The sequence below is a fragment of the Callithrix jacchus genome, chromosome 14, assembly GCF_049354715.1.
Source record: "Callithrix jacchus isolate 240 chromosome 14, calJac240_pri, whole genome shotgun sequence".
NCBI lineage: Eukaryota > Metazoa > Chordata > Mammalia > Primates > Cebidae > Callithrix > Callithrix jacchus.
Window position 1 is genome coordinate 19,485,138 of NC_133515.1, and position 15,197 is coordinate 19,500,334.

At 43.8% G+C, this 15,197-nt stretch overlaps 1 pseudogene; it reads right to left on the minus strand.

Annotated features, from left to right (window-relative positions):
- Positions 1 to 11,381: 11,381 nt before the first annotated feature.
- Positions 11,382 to 14,028, minus strand: LOC100391191 (vacuolar protein sorting-associated protein 35-like; annotated as a pseudogene).
- Positions 14,029 to 15,197: the final 1,169 nt, after the last annotated feature.

Below are 15,197 nucleotides of genomic sequence, written 5' to 3' on the forward strand. Positions count from 1 at the left end.
TGTTCTGTCCACTAATAGCTCCCCGATACCCAGTACAGAGCCTGAATCTGGCTGGAGCCTAATAAATATTTCTTGAGTGGATGACATTGCATGGAAAGTTCTCTTGGCCTCATTAAACGACCAGTTCCAAAAAATAGGCACTTTCTCAGAAATTGGAACAAATGTGATTTTTCTGAATCAGTTCTCACTAAACTGCCCAGAAACCTCCTGGCTTCTTGAAAGATCAGCTAAGAATTCCAGCTATCCCAGTGAGCATTTGCACACACAGCACAGCAGGGCTGGCAGGTTCATGATGCAACGAGGCCTGTTCTCCCCATCACCCCCGACTCACCCCCATCACTGCTCTCACCAGGACCTTCCACCTGTCCTCCTAAGGTCCCTAGAATGGAACAGCCTCTCCCTTGGGAAGCCTCCCAGCCTTTCTGTCTGACGGAGTCTCACATTTTATCCTCCCTCAGAGGACACTCTTGAATAGCGAGGGTGATGGTGCCCTGGGAAAGGCATTGTTTTCTTTAGGACAAAGGGTTTCTTCTCTTCTCAATCCGTACCTGAGCCTTAGTTAGTCCCACCCAGTCCCATGACTTTAAGCTCCATCTACATCTTCTCTCCTCAAAGCCTTCCCTGTGGACCAGCACCAGCACCTGGGAGCATGTTCAAAATGCAGATTCCCAGGTACTGCCTAGTTCTACTGAATCAGCATCTGCATTTTAACAGACTCCCAGGCAAGTCACAGCACGTGACAGTGTGTTCCTCCATGCCTGACGACTCCCAAGTTACCTCCTGTCCTTACATCTGTCCCAGCCACTCTGTAGCAGCTCATGTCACATCTCCGCGTGGAAGCCCATCAGGCATCTGAAACCCAACATGTCCAAACCAGACTCTTAGCTCCTGCTCCCCAGGCCTGCTCCTCCCCCAGTCGTGACATCTTCTGGCACAGGGCACTCCTTAGGCACCAACTGAATAACTCATTCTTCATGGGCTGATTAGTTGCTCAGTTAGTTGCTGGACCAGAAGCCAAGAAGAATTGTAAGGAGAGCTTAACAAGTGATAAAAAGCCTCAGGGCTGGGGCATGATTGTGCATGACTGTAGTCTCAGCTACTCAGGAGACTGGAGGAAACCTTGAGCCCAGGAGTTTGAGGCCAGCCTGGGTGACAGCAAGAGTTTCTAAAAAAAATGTCTGAGGGATGTTGTTGGAATTATACAGCATTCCAACACAGTTCTCTCTTGTGTCCAGCTTAGTGACTTTATCGTAATGAACTCCATCCATGTGTATCAACTTGGATATATCCCAAAGCATTGCTGAATAATAAGAAGTGGCAAATGACAGGAACCTACAGGAGTGATCACTAGCACTGTCTACCAAATATTTCCAGTTCCCCCAGGCACAAAATTTCCCATTCCTTAGAGCCAGGTGATTTTGTTAGAGGAAGCAGGTAGCCAGGCATGGGCAGCTTTCTTTCTGTGCATCTCTGGTCTGAATTCTTTCCTTCAAGAAGAGCAAGGGCTGGAGGACTCCCTTGCTCCTCCGGGTAACAATTCCACATGACTTGTTCTGGCCATGGATATGTGAGAAGCGATATGAATCACTTCTGGGTGGAAGCTTGAAGGGACAATCCACTCTTTTTTTCTTCTTCCTTTCTCAGCCTCTCATGCTGAGTCTCTTAGTGGCTCCAAAGAACAGATCCCTGTTGTAGACACTTGTCAACCATGTGTTGGAGTGAGAAATAAATGTTTACGGAGCCACTGAAATTTTGGAATTATTTTTTACCGCACCAAAGGTTACCCCTTCCTGAGTGATGCATCTGCACATGCATGCACATGTTACACACACACACACCACCACCACCACCACCACCACCACCAATAGATATGTTTTCTAGAACATAATATATTATGGAAGTATCTTTAGGGCTCAGTGTGGTGGCTCATACCTGTGCACTTTGGGAAGCTGAGGTGGGAGGATCGCTTGAGCCCAGTAGTTCAAGACTGCCTGGACAACATAGCCAGACCCTGTCTCTACAAAAAAATAAAATTAGCTGTGCATGATAGTGCATGCCTGTGGTCCCAGCTACACAGGAGGCTGATGTGGGAGGATTGCTTGAGCCCAGGAGGTTGAGGCTGCAGTGAGCTGAGATAGCACCACAGCACTCTAGCATGGGTGACAGAGGGAGACCCTGCCTCAAATAAATAAATACATAAATAAATATCCCATGTATCTTTTGTATAAGTAATCCATGTTCACTCACTATAGAAAAATTAAAAAATAAGAACAAGCTTTGTGCATCTCATCATTCACAAGACCTCAGCATGGTCTGAGAAAGCCCATTCCCTTCCACCCATCTCAGAAGCTATATGTACTCTGTGGCACCCACAAAATTTGCTTTGCTTACAGCTGCAATTCTCCACCCAATTTGGACTTAATTGGCTTGGAGTGGGGCCCAGGAATTCACATTTTTTAAAAATGCCTTTAGGCTGGGTAGGGTGGCCCATGCCCATAATCCCAGCACTGTGGGAGGCAGAGGTGGGAGGATGGCTTGAATCTAGGAGTTTGAGGCCAGCCTGGGCAAGAAAGCAAGACCCTTGTCTCTATAAAAATAAAAATTAAAAAATTAGCCAGATGTGGTGCTGTGTACCTGCAGCCCCAGCTACTTGGGAGGCTGAGGCAGGAGGATCACTTGAGCCCAGGAGTTCAAGGCTGCAATCAGCTATGATTGTACCACAAACTTCAGCATGGACAATAGAATAAGACTCTATCTTTTTAAAAAAATGGGTTCTAGCCATTCTAAGGTACAGATGAGAATGAAAACCACTGCCTTCTATCACTGCTCCTGCCTGCCTCTTTCTTGTCTCCCATTCCTGTTACCATTTCTTACATTCCTGTTGAATTTGAACAGAATAGTTTCTTAAGTAGAAAGATTCTCTAAAGCAGCACTTTCACTTTCCAGCAGCTCAGAGGACCCATTGCTTGAGTCCTGTGTCCTGAGATCCTGCCTTGATGATTAGGTTTCCTTTGCTTTAATTTCAAGGTTTTGTGTACATTGTGGGCACACACAGTGAAATTGCCTGAAGACCAGAATTAAGTGTTCAGCAGTGACCCATGTAGACAGGTGGATGTTCTGATCTAGACATCCACTTGGAAAGGGTTTGCAGCATGGCAGACTAGTTGGGGAGAAACTTCCATCCCCCAAATCTTCAGAGGGCCTTTCATTTTCCCCAGTTACCTCTAACTCTCTCAGAACTTTTTCTACAAACAAAAGATACAGGAGGAAAAAAATGTCAAGAATTTATTTCATGCTTCTGCATTTACAGATATTTTTATACCCAGAAACAGTGGCAACTAATGTTTGAGGGCTTGTTTTAAGATAGACACTGTTCTAAGATTTATGACAACAGGATAGTCTAGTCAAAACAGTGTCCCATTTTACACGTGAAGAAACCAGAGCTGGTTGCAGTGACTCTTGCCTGCTCCCCATCACTTGCATTACCCCATGAGCTCTGCCTCCTACCAGATCCCCAGTGGCATTTGATTTTCACAGAAGCCGGAACCCTATTGTGAACGGCACATGTGAGGGGTCTAGGTTGCACTCCTTATGATAATCTAATGCCTGATGAACTGTCACATTCTCCCATCACTCCCAGATGGGACTGTCTAGTTGCAGGAAAACGAACTCAGGGCTCCCACTGATTCTATATTATGGTGAGATGTATAATTATATATTGCAATGTAATAATAATAGAAATGAAGTGCACAATAAATGTAAGGCACTTGAAACCTCCCCCCACCATACACGCACCCTGTGTGTGGTTTCTTCCATGAAACCAGTCTCTGGTGTCAAAAAGTTTGGGGACCACTAGTCTAGAGTAAAAATATTGAATGAGAATATAGTTACCAGATGTTCTTAAACACTGGAAGAGAAAGTGAAATGTAACACAGTGCACATGCGGGTGCTGGATGGATGAATGAGTAAATGTTACGGAAGGCGCTGAAGATGGATGGATGCTTTCTTTCAAGAAGGAATACCACTAATGTCCAAAGGGGCTGAGCTTGAGCCACCACCTCCCAGGAAGAAAGGCTCTTTATCTCTTGCAAAGAGCCTACCTGGAGGACTTAGGCAATAAGTACAGCTGAGGAAGAGTTGGTTGATGTGGAAATAGAACCCCCATCCACAAATGCTGCCATATTAACACCTACTATCTGGCCTCATGGTTGGCATCTTTCTGTGCCAGCCTGAGGGGGTAAAGTGACCTCAACCTCCCCTCTTGCCTGCCCCTGCTGCTTCCCTCCAGGGAACTTAAAGGGTGTAGAGGGCTGTAGGAGTTCAGTCAGGGTGGTGGAAGACATTGTAGGAAAAGAACACAAACCTTCTTGGAAGGCTGGGAGACTTTTGCAAAAGGCTTAGAAAAGAGGTTATGGCTGAAGGCAGCCTAGTCCCCTTTCCATGAGCAAACTGCTGTAGAGCAGATGCAAAGGAATGTAGGGAGTTTATATGAAGAGCTTGTTTAGTCATATGGTCCTAAGACAGACCTTTGAACATCCGTGGGCACATGACTGCTCTCTACTCAAGAGGTTGGCAAAGTTAATAACCCACAAATGGTGTTTGCTTTAGGACCTTGTCATTAAATCTGTACTATATAAAGGCCCATGGGGCCAGCTGGTGGGGGCCACGGCTGCTGACTCTTTATAGCACCCTCCTCTGTGTTCATGAGTGGCCTGGTCCCCTAGCCTGCTCTTTCACCAGATATCTGTGTCTGAATGCATTTGTTCACCTGTTGCTGGGTCAGGGTCTGCAGGTCTGACCTGACAGATAGCATGACCAAGAATGCCATCTTTAAGATGGCACTGGCATGGATTACAGTGTGCCTCTTCTACGGGCCTGCCATCATCAGCTGGGATTACATAGCCAAAGAAGCATTCTGCCCTGAAGGGAAGAATGGTACAACTGGTGCTTCCTGAAGACAGTCTCTGGCACTGAATCCTTCACCCTCTCATCAGTGTCACTTACTTCAACCTGAGCACCCATGTAACATTTAGAAGTGCACCTCCCCGAGGAATGACAACATTGCTCCCAGCCAAGACTGTGCAGAGATGAACTTCAGAGAAAACACGAAATACAGCTCACATTTCTTCTTAAACCAGGAGAGAAGAGGAGCAGAAGGAGAAGAGATCAGAGCCCCTCTCCCAGGCACCAGGGGCTTTCCTTGGATGTCCTGGGAGTCAAGATTTCTCACCTCTGCAGGTGGACCTCAGAATCCCATGCAGCAGAACTGCTACAGGGTAGTGAGAGCACCTGCAATGGCCACAGGCAGCTGGGCCTTCCCAGCACAGTGCAGTGTCTCCCAGGACAAGAGAGTGGCCATGTCACTGGGTATCATGGTGTGTGCATTTATCCTGTGCTGGGCTCCCTACACTGCTCGTGATCATATGAGCTGCCAGCCATGGGTCACACATCCAGCACTCTCTCTATGAGGCATGCTTCTGCTTCCACTGGCTGAATTTGGCTATCAATCCTTCTGTACCCATTCTGCCACATGAGTTTCAGAAAAGCATTCATCAAACTGCTGTGTCCCAGAAAGGCCAAGATCCATCCACTCCCATATGTACATGTGACAGAAACTACTCTTGTACTGTTAATGGTGGAGGGTGTCCAGGTTCTTGGCATCTTGAACAAAAAATTAGACAAAATGCACAAAGCAAGGAAGGAATGAAGGGATTTATTGAAAATGAAAGTACACTCCACAGCATGGGAGCAGGCTTGAGCACAGGGGCTCAAAGGTCCTGTTATAGAGTTTTTGTGACACTCTACTTGGGGTACGCCCTATGTAAAATGAAGAGGATGAAATAAAGTTATAAAGTCATTTACAGAGGATGGCCTATGGAGAGGATATTTCCCGTCATAGCTGAAGTGTGAATTGGCCATTTGTTCCCTGCCTCCATACCCTATCTTCCTGCCTCAGTACCAGATCACCTAAACCCTCATAAAGGAGAAAGTTAACAATTTCAGGACCCCCAAACTCCCTATGCCAAATGGAAAGTTAAGCCTCAGGCTGGATTGTGCAACATCCTCTTCCAAATGAACAGCCATTACCAGCATCATTCATCAGCCAGATCCCCAGGGAAAGGTCAAAGGCCTCAGGCATTTCCAGGTGCCCCCACAGATCATTCTTAAGTAAATTTGTAACCACCCAACGGGTTCACCTTGCCCACTGTATAGACAGAGCCAGAGTATCAAGACAGAGAGCTGCAGAGGAGAAAAAGTAATTCATACACAGCTGGCTGTGCGGGAGATTGGAGTTTTATTAGTACTCAAATCAGTCTCCCCAAGCATTTAGGGATCAGAATTTTTAAAGAGAATTTGGCAGGTAGGGGCTTAGGAAGCGGGGAGTGTGATTGGTCAAGTTAGAAATGGAATCACAGGGGGTTGAACTGAGGTTTTCTTGCTGTCTTCTGTTCCTGGGTGGGATGCAGAATTCGTTGAGCCACATCATGGGTCTGGGTGGTATCAGCTGATCCATCGAGGGCAGTGTCTGCAAACTCTCTCAAGCACTGATACTAGGTTTTACAGTAGCGATGTTATCCCCAAGAGCAATTTGGGGAAGTTCAGACTCTTGGAGTCAGAGGCTGCATGACCCCTAACCTGTAATTTCTAATCTTGTAGCTATTTGTTAGTCCTGCAAAGGAAACAGGTCCCCAGGCAAGAAGGGGGTCTTTTTGGGAAAGGTCTGTTAGCAATTTTGTTTCAGAGTCAAACCGTAAACTGTATTCCTTCCCAAAGTTAGTTTGGCCCATGCCCAGGAATGAATAAAGACAATTTACAGGTTAGAAGCAAGATGGAGTCAGTTAGGTCTGATGTCTTTCACTGTCATAATTTCCTCAGTTATAATTTTTGCAAAGGTGGTTTCAAATGTTTTGCTGGCCTCTCACAAACAAGGATGTGTTGATTCTAACTTCAGGTCTGCAATCCACATCTAGCTCCTAAAACTAAAGTCCACTGGATTGCACACTGATTGAAAATGTCCATTACGAGTGTATCTTCCTAGGTGCAAAACAAAGACAAGATCAGTCATTCTTCCAGCTACCCAGAGACACCTGCGCCATTGATTCTTCCTTTTCTTCTCTTTTTCCTTCAAACACTCGCCTTATCTATGTAAAATATAGAATTCTGGACACTAAAGTCTCACAATAATGTAACCATCTGCCTTGTTGCCTACCTGCTCCTCTTCCTGCATGCCTGCTCCATCCTCCTTTTAAGGAAATGTATAATGAAACCTACTGAAAACATCTTTGGAAAAACAACCACAGGTACCTGTGGATCACTGTTTTCCCAGACACGCTCCAAAGCTGGCTGAATAACCCTCAATTGATTGAGCCCCTGGCCTCAGTCACTCATTTCAGCTGTCACAGCCTATGGCTCACAGAGGAAAAAGTCACAAACACTTCCTCGAAGCCTTGCCACCCACTTCATTTCAGTCTTTGCCACAAGGAAACATGGAACACATATAAGAAACTGGTTCCTACAAGCTCCTGTAAAATGTGGCATATGGAATTGCCCTCTAGGACTTTGTACTCAGAGTGGTCAATAGCATGGAGTTTACCCATAGGTCTAACTAACCTTGGGAAGTAATTTATATCTTGTCTCTGAAACACAATTGAGAATAGCCCATTCCCAACAGTTACGAAGCCTCCAAAGGTTTCCTTATGTTTCTGTTTTGCTCTCTGCTACGTAAAAATGGATTTAAGTCACAGCCTAAGATTTTACTTATTTGAAGACACTACTGACACAAGGCTAAACACTGCAATGAGTGATAAAATATACAATCTGGCTGGGCACCGTGGCTTATTCCTATAATCCCAGTACTTTGGAAGGCCGAGGTAGGGAGATCACAAAGTCAGGAGTTTGAGACCAGCCCAGCCAATACAGTGAAACCCAGTCTCTACTAAAAATACAAAAATTAGCCAGGCATGGTGGTGCACCCCTTTAATTCCAGCTACTCGGGAGGCTGAGGCAGGAGAATCACTTGAGCTGAGGAGGCGGAGGTTGCAATGAGCCGAGATTACGCCACTGCACTCCAGCCTGGGTGACACAGCAAGATTCTATCTCAAAAAATAAAATAAAATAAAATACACAGTCTATCTCCAGAGATTTTAGAAGCATGGACTGTTTTGTTGGACAATGAAGGGTGCCCTAGCGGAGTAATCAGCAATACGAGACCTTTCCCAGCCCCCCTTCCAAATGAATTGTTTTGCATTACCACAAGCCGGAAACGTCTTTAATCAAACCTAGGGCAGGTCACTACTCTCGAGAATTCAAATGTGCAGCAAATGTGGATACTGGCACCTGAATCAGTGTCTATTGTCCATGCCCACAACATCCCCATAGGACCAACCCCAGCAAAGAGGAAGGTATTCTGCACAGATTTCTCTACCTTTCATTTACAATATGCAGTCTGAAATTCCCATTGTCAAAGACAATTCTGATGAGAAATCCTTTCTGCTTGAGCTTACTACCTTGGAGTCTCTGAGAGAGCAAATGTAACGGAAGACCCCTCTGGAACCCAGATTTTGTGTTTAAATCCCCTCAGTACCTGTGGTAGTGTACTTATTCCTTGAGGTCTGTCACATTTCTCAATGGCTCTGAGAGTTACACATGAACTACACACTACAAGTGCTCACTAGTCTCCTTCTAGGTTCTCTGATGCCTAATCAACTCAAACACCTCGGAGGTGCATACATCAGCCAGGGCTGTTAACAGACAAAGCAGTTCATTAACCTCATGACCACCAATCACAGGCTTGAGGATGAGTCAGACACATGAATTTCTAGGCAAAGGAGGAATCATCTGGACTCTAAGAATCACTGGTTTCCTCTGTGGAGACAGGAAACCTAGTCTTGGAATTTAATGCCATTCAGCACCAAGCCTGCCCTGGTTCAGCATTTCCAGCCACCTGTGAAGGATTCCCACCCCCATCAAGGACAGGTACTTTTCTGTAAGAGATAAAAACTACTAAAAAATGAGAGCAGGGAGTAGCAGACACACGAAACACAAAGCCAAATTTGTATTACATCCAACAGACATAAAATTACTTTACCAAATTGCTATAAAAGGTTTTAAACGCCAAGTCAGTTCTTAAATTTTCATTACGGACAGGTAAGACTGTAACTGCCTTCAGCCAATGGGTCTGTCTTTGACCAAGCACTGGCCTCAGAAGGCTAAATAGGCTATTGGACTTGACATTCCATGATAATTCATTCAACCCTCTGCAGAACTTCCCCATCTCCAACCCCCCAAAGCGCTTCTTCACTGCTCTCCTGGGTATACCTTTACCATCTTCTGTAACTACAGACAACTATTCACAGCAGACTAAAATTCTTGAAGCTAGGGACTACTACCTTCTTGACCTTTAGATTCAGTGCCTAACTGTATTTAATACTCAGTTTTTGTTCAACAACAAAAAAATCCATAAGTTAAGGTTATCAACAGTGCTTTGGCTTCATTTTTATTTACTTTTTTTGTTGGTTTATTATTTTTAAAATCAGGTCTCTTTATCTCAATCCAGAAGATAAGAGCTAATTTACACACTGTACTGACATTATTTTGCCTGCAAACCAACCTCTCCGATTCAACTCAAATTCAAGTATTCTCATGTCTTTTCTATGATTCCAGTTGTATTTCACAAAACATGTATATAATAAGGACATGTCAAGCCATAATCAGGTTTATATGGGGTAAACTAACACCTGTAAAGAACAAAAAGGGTGTGCTGAACTATGACATACCACAGAAAGGCTTAACATTTGATACATTTTAGTGGTATTGATTTTCTAACTCTGGGAAACATTTGTTCATGTAAAGCCTAGCAAGGGCTAGTCATCAAGTGCCAGCAATGGGAGGACAGATGGTGAGGGGTTAAGTGATGTAGTCATTTGAAAATGTCTATAAATTCTCCCTTCAAGAGCTGGAGCTTAATTCTCCTTACCCTTGAATATAGGCTAGACTCAGTGATTCCCCACTAACAGAATAAGGCAAAAAATGAGTGTGTCACTTCCATGGCGAAGCCACCGAAAGGCAATGTGGGTTTCCTTCTTGCTTTCTTACTCGGGGGCAAGCCAGCTACCATACTGTGAGGACAGTCTGTGGAGGGAGAGGAACTGGGGCCTCTGCCTAACAGCCAGGTCAGTGAGCAAAGAAGTCAGCCCCAGTTGAAGCTCCAGATGACTGCAGCCTCAGCCAGTATCTTGCTTGCAACCTTATACCACTCCCTTTGCCAGAACCACCAGCTAAGCTGCTCGAAATTCCTGATCCAGAGACCTGTGAGATAAATGTTTGCTGTTTTAACACACTAAATTTGGGATAACTTATTACACAGTAGGTTACTAGTACAGGTGGTGAACCTTTGGGGGGGTGTTACGTGAATTCATCACACCTTGGTAAAAGCAGGGTAAAGTTGAGGAAAGAAAAGGGGTATAAATGACTGAAAGAGTAGATGCCGCCTTGTTCATCAAGTGCCTAAAACTAGAGATAAGCAAGCTCTGTGAAAATAGGAGAATGTCTATTAAACTCCATAGGCATTCTACTAGTTCTTTTTATCAATAAACATAGTATGAAAGTGGAAAAAAAGCTCCAAAATTGTTAATAGCAACTTTATTGTTTCACTGGTGAAAAAAAATCAGAATTGTGATGCATTTCCTGCTAAATTTACAATGGAGGAGACACATAAATTACATAGATCGCAAATTTTCTTTTATACTATTTAAAACCAAATTATTTTGATAAATATGCCCAGAGGGCAACATAAGTTCTTAATGGATGGCTGAATCCAAATATGCAAAATAGAGCTTCTGGTTTTGACCATGATGCTTTAAAATTCTCAAACATGCATTAATATATTCTAGTTTTAGGGAAAATTTTACACATGGTCATATCTTGCAATTTAGGGAGAAGCCCAAGATGGAGTTCACATACAGTATTCCTTTCTTCTGAATTAATCTGAAATTGGACTAGGGAAGAAAAGAGACAGACACTTTGGATTAGTACTCCCCAGTAATGAAGAAAATACACAATCAACAATGAAACAAAAAAAGAAAAGGAAGAAGAGCTTCATTAGTAGCCAAGATCAGTGCTTGTGGGTTTTTTGTGTTTTGTGTTGTTGTTGTTTTTTTGTTTTTCTACAGATCACAGGAATTTTAAATCAGTCATGCTGCTTGGGGTGATCAGACAGACTTGAACACTTACCAAGTGAATAACTTTATTAAGGTCCTGAAGGTAAGTGTCTGGTGGTGCTGGGTAAAACACATCACAGGTAAAAAAACAGGAAACCTACCTCAGCATTTCTGAAAGGCACAATCTATGGAAGGGGAACCTAGCATAATAAAACCCTCACTGGATGTACATGGAAAGAAGTATGGTGAGCTGTTTCCTTTTTAAAGGATGAGACCTTCATAAATCGGACCCTCAGATTCTGGTGATTCCCGTTGCAAGCACAAATGCTCCAGTGTGTTATGAAAATGTTTGTTAATCTGCTCTGTATCTTCACTGGACTCAAGATTTGGGAGGTCTTCTCGAATCTTTTGGATAAGCTGGTTTAAAACCTGAATTGGAGCCGGGCTCGGTGGCTCAAGCCTGTAATCCCAGCACTTTGGGAGGCCGAGGCGGGTGGATCACGAGGTCAAGAGATCGAGACCATCTTGGTCAACATGGTGAAACCCCATCTCTACTAAAAACACAAAAAATTAGCTGGGCATGGTGGTGCATGCCTATAATCCCAGCTACTCAGGAGGCTGAGGCAGGAGAATTGCCTGAATCCAGGAGGCGGAGGTTGCGGTGAGCCGAGATTGCACCATTGCACTCCAGCCTGGGTGACAGAGTGAAACTCCATCAATTAAAAAAAAAAAGAAAAAAGCAAAATTTTATTTAACTTACAAATCTTGACCAAAGCTGCATTGCTAAAAGGATACTACATTTAGGAATTATCTTTTTTTTTTTTTTTTTTTTTTTTTTGAGACGAAGTTTCAATTTGTTGCCCAGGCTAGAGTGCAATGCAATCTCAGTGCACTGCAACCTCCGCCTCCTGGGTTCAAGCGATTTTCCTGGTCACCCTCCCAAGTAGCTGGGATTATAGGTGCCCGCCCACCACACCTGGCTAATTTTTCTATTTTTAGTAGAGAGGGAGTTTCACCATGTTGGCCAGGCTGGTCTCAAACTCCTGACCTCAGGTGATCCACCTGCCTCAGCCTTCTAAAGTGCTGTGATTGCAAGTGAGCCACTGCGACCAGCCTAGGAATGATCTTAAACTAGAATAGTATGAAAAATTAGCCTATTATTTGGTACCTGTAAATTATTTTTTATTATTCTTAAAAAAAATTTTTTTTGAGATTGAGTCTTGCTGTCACCCAGGTTGCAGTGCAATGACACAATCTCTGCTCACTGCAACCTCTCCCTCCTGGGTTCAAGCGATTCTCCTGCCTCAGCCTCCTGAGTAGCTGGGATTATAGGCATGCGCCACCACATCCAGCTAATTTTTTTGTACTTTTAGTAGATATGGGGTTTCACCATGTTGGTCAGGTTGGTCTTGACCTCGTGATACACCTATCTCAGCCTCCCAAAGTTCTGAGATTACAGGCATGAGCCACTGCCGCCCAGACTAGTTTATATTTTTCAAATGAACAGTAATTAAAGTATCAGAATGATAAACTTTTGTACATAATAAACCTCCTAAGAGTAGGAAGGGAAAATATTAGTTTATTAACAACACTTTACTAATGCACTTACCACATCATTTTCCTTTACATAAAAATAGATATATCTGTTCAGAATTTCTATAAAAAGCTGCACTTGTAGAGAGGGAGGGGTCCCTGCACTGATTTGCTATTTTTAGAGCTTTCTTTAGGCACTCCATTACCCTCTTGCCTCCATGAAGCTAAAATAAAAGGGTAGGAACACAGTGAAGAGATTAATGAAACAGCCCATTTTCATACAAAGAAACACAACACTACCATACTCTTTCGTGTTCTAAAGGGATACAACAAATTTAAGTCCTTTTCATTCTCCTCCTTCTTCTGGTTTGAAGTATACAGCTGTATTTTTTTTTTAAAAAAACAGGGTAGTGGTTTGGACTTGCAATGTTACAATAGCCTCAAAGCAAAGGCTTCACTACAGGATGAGACTCTTTTTTTTACAAAACCAAACCAATTTTGTTCATCAGACTTCCAAGCACCCCATATGTTTCACCTCTAGAGCACAAGGCCATGGCAATCGATCCCTGTTAATCGATCCCATCTGCTATCCTTCCCTCCTCTCCATTTTTGTCCATGTTTCTCCCCGACCAGAAGAGATGTGCACAGGTGCTCACAGCTCGGCCCAGATCAGGTTTCTTCAGAAGTCTGGATGCAGCAAGGGCACACTGAGTCCTCAGGGGTTCATGACTCTCTTCACTGAAGCACTTCATCGTTTCAAAAGTGCCAGTGATCAAGGTGATGACAGCCAGCTGTGCTTTGGAATCACTGATTTCATCTTCATACAGAGAAAATGCCTAGTGAACACAAAGCAGAAAGGACTTTCAAGGACCAACCATTCTCTAGCTGAGCATTTTCCAACGTACTTCTCACCAAACCTCCATCCTGTGAGACTTCTGCAGCCTTCATATCAGAACATGCTGCACCCTCTCTTAAGACCACAGGACACAGCTAAGATGGTAAAAATGCTAAAAAGTTGCAATAAAGAAACTTCTTTCAACTCTGATTAGCCCAGGGTTCCCAAACGGAATTGACCAAGGAACCATGTTCCATAAAACACTTTTACCAACAACCCAGTTGGAAAGCTTAGATTTCATCAGCACCCAGCAAATGATCAATACTAGTCAACTCCAATGATAATATTACGGAGGTTCCAAAGCGGTGGGAAGGTGGTAGTTACATATTCAGGGAAAGAAGAGTAAATTCATGTGCATTACTGCCACGCCTGCAAACAAGCAAGTGAGCTCAGCAGAGCTGATGTGACAATTCAGGAAGAACAGATCGTCACCTGGGACATGAATTCATATGTGACTATTTCATGATTTTCAAAACCAATTTCCCCAGCAGCTAGTTCTCCTGAAGAAAAAGTCTTAAGGGCAATTCTGCCAGCTCTGCTTTGATTAAAGCACTGACAGACTGGTGAAAAATGAAAAAATCTTCTGGCATTTCTTTTCCCATTTGTTATCCTAAAACAAGAAAAAACATTTAAATTACCGTAAGTTCAAAATTAACTTGTTTCAGAATAGTCATTTTATTTAAACTTGTAGTAGAACAAAATAGTAAAGGTGATAAGTTGAGCACACAGTTTTTCTGTCATTTTCCCTCTCTGTTTCAGTTATAGGGCACACAAGTAAATCAAGCAGGATGTCTTCTTAAAACATCATTTGAAGGCCGGGTGTGGTGGCTCACGCCTGTAATCCCAGCACTTTGGGAGGCCGAGGCGGGTGGATCACAAGGTCAAGAAATTGAGACCATCCTGGTCAACATGGTGAAACCCCATCTCTACTAAACACACACACACACACACACACACACACACACACACACACACACACAATTAGCTGGACATGTTGGCACGTGCCTGTAATCCCAGCTACTCAGGAGGCTGAGGCAGGAGAATTGCCTGAACCCAGGAGGCAGAGGTTTCGGTGAGCCGAGAATGCGCCATTGTACTCCAGCCTGGGTAACAAGACCGAAACTCCGTTTCAAAAAAAAAAAACAAAAAAAACATCATTTGAGGTTAAATTGCCTTTGCAATATTAACATATTTGATATTTGTTTTTTCTTTTTTCTTCTTTTTTTAAGATGAAATTTTACTCTTGTTGCCCAGGCTGGAGTGCAATGGGGCAATCTTGGCTCACTGCAATCTCCGCTTCCTGGGTTCAAGTGATTCTCCTGCCTCAGCCTCCTGAGTAGCTGGGATTACGGGTGGCTACCACCATGCCCAGCTAATTTTTTTACTTTTAGTAGAGGCGGGGTTTCACCATGTTGGCCAGACTAGTAACTCCTGACCTCAAGTGATTTGCCCGTCTCAGCCTCCCAAAGTGCAGGGATCACAGGAGTGGGCCACCGAGTCCAACTTGTTACTACTTTTTTTTTTTTTTGAGACGGAGTTTCGCTCTTGTTACCCAGGCTGGAGTGCAATGGCGTGATCTCGGCTCACCGCAGCCTCCGCCTCCTGGGTTC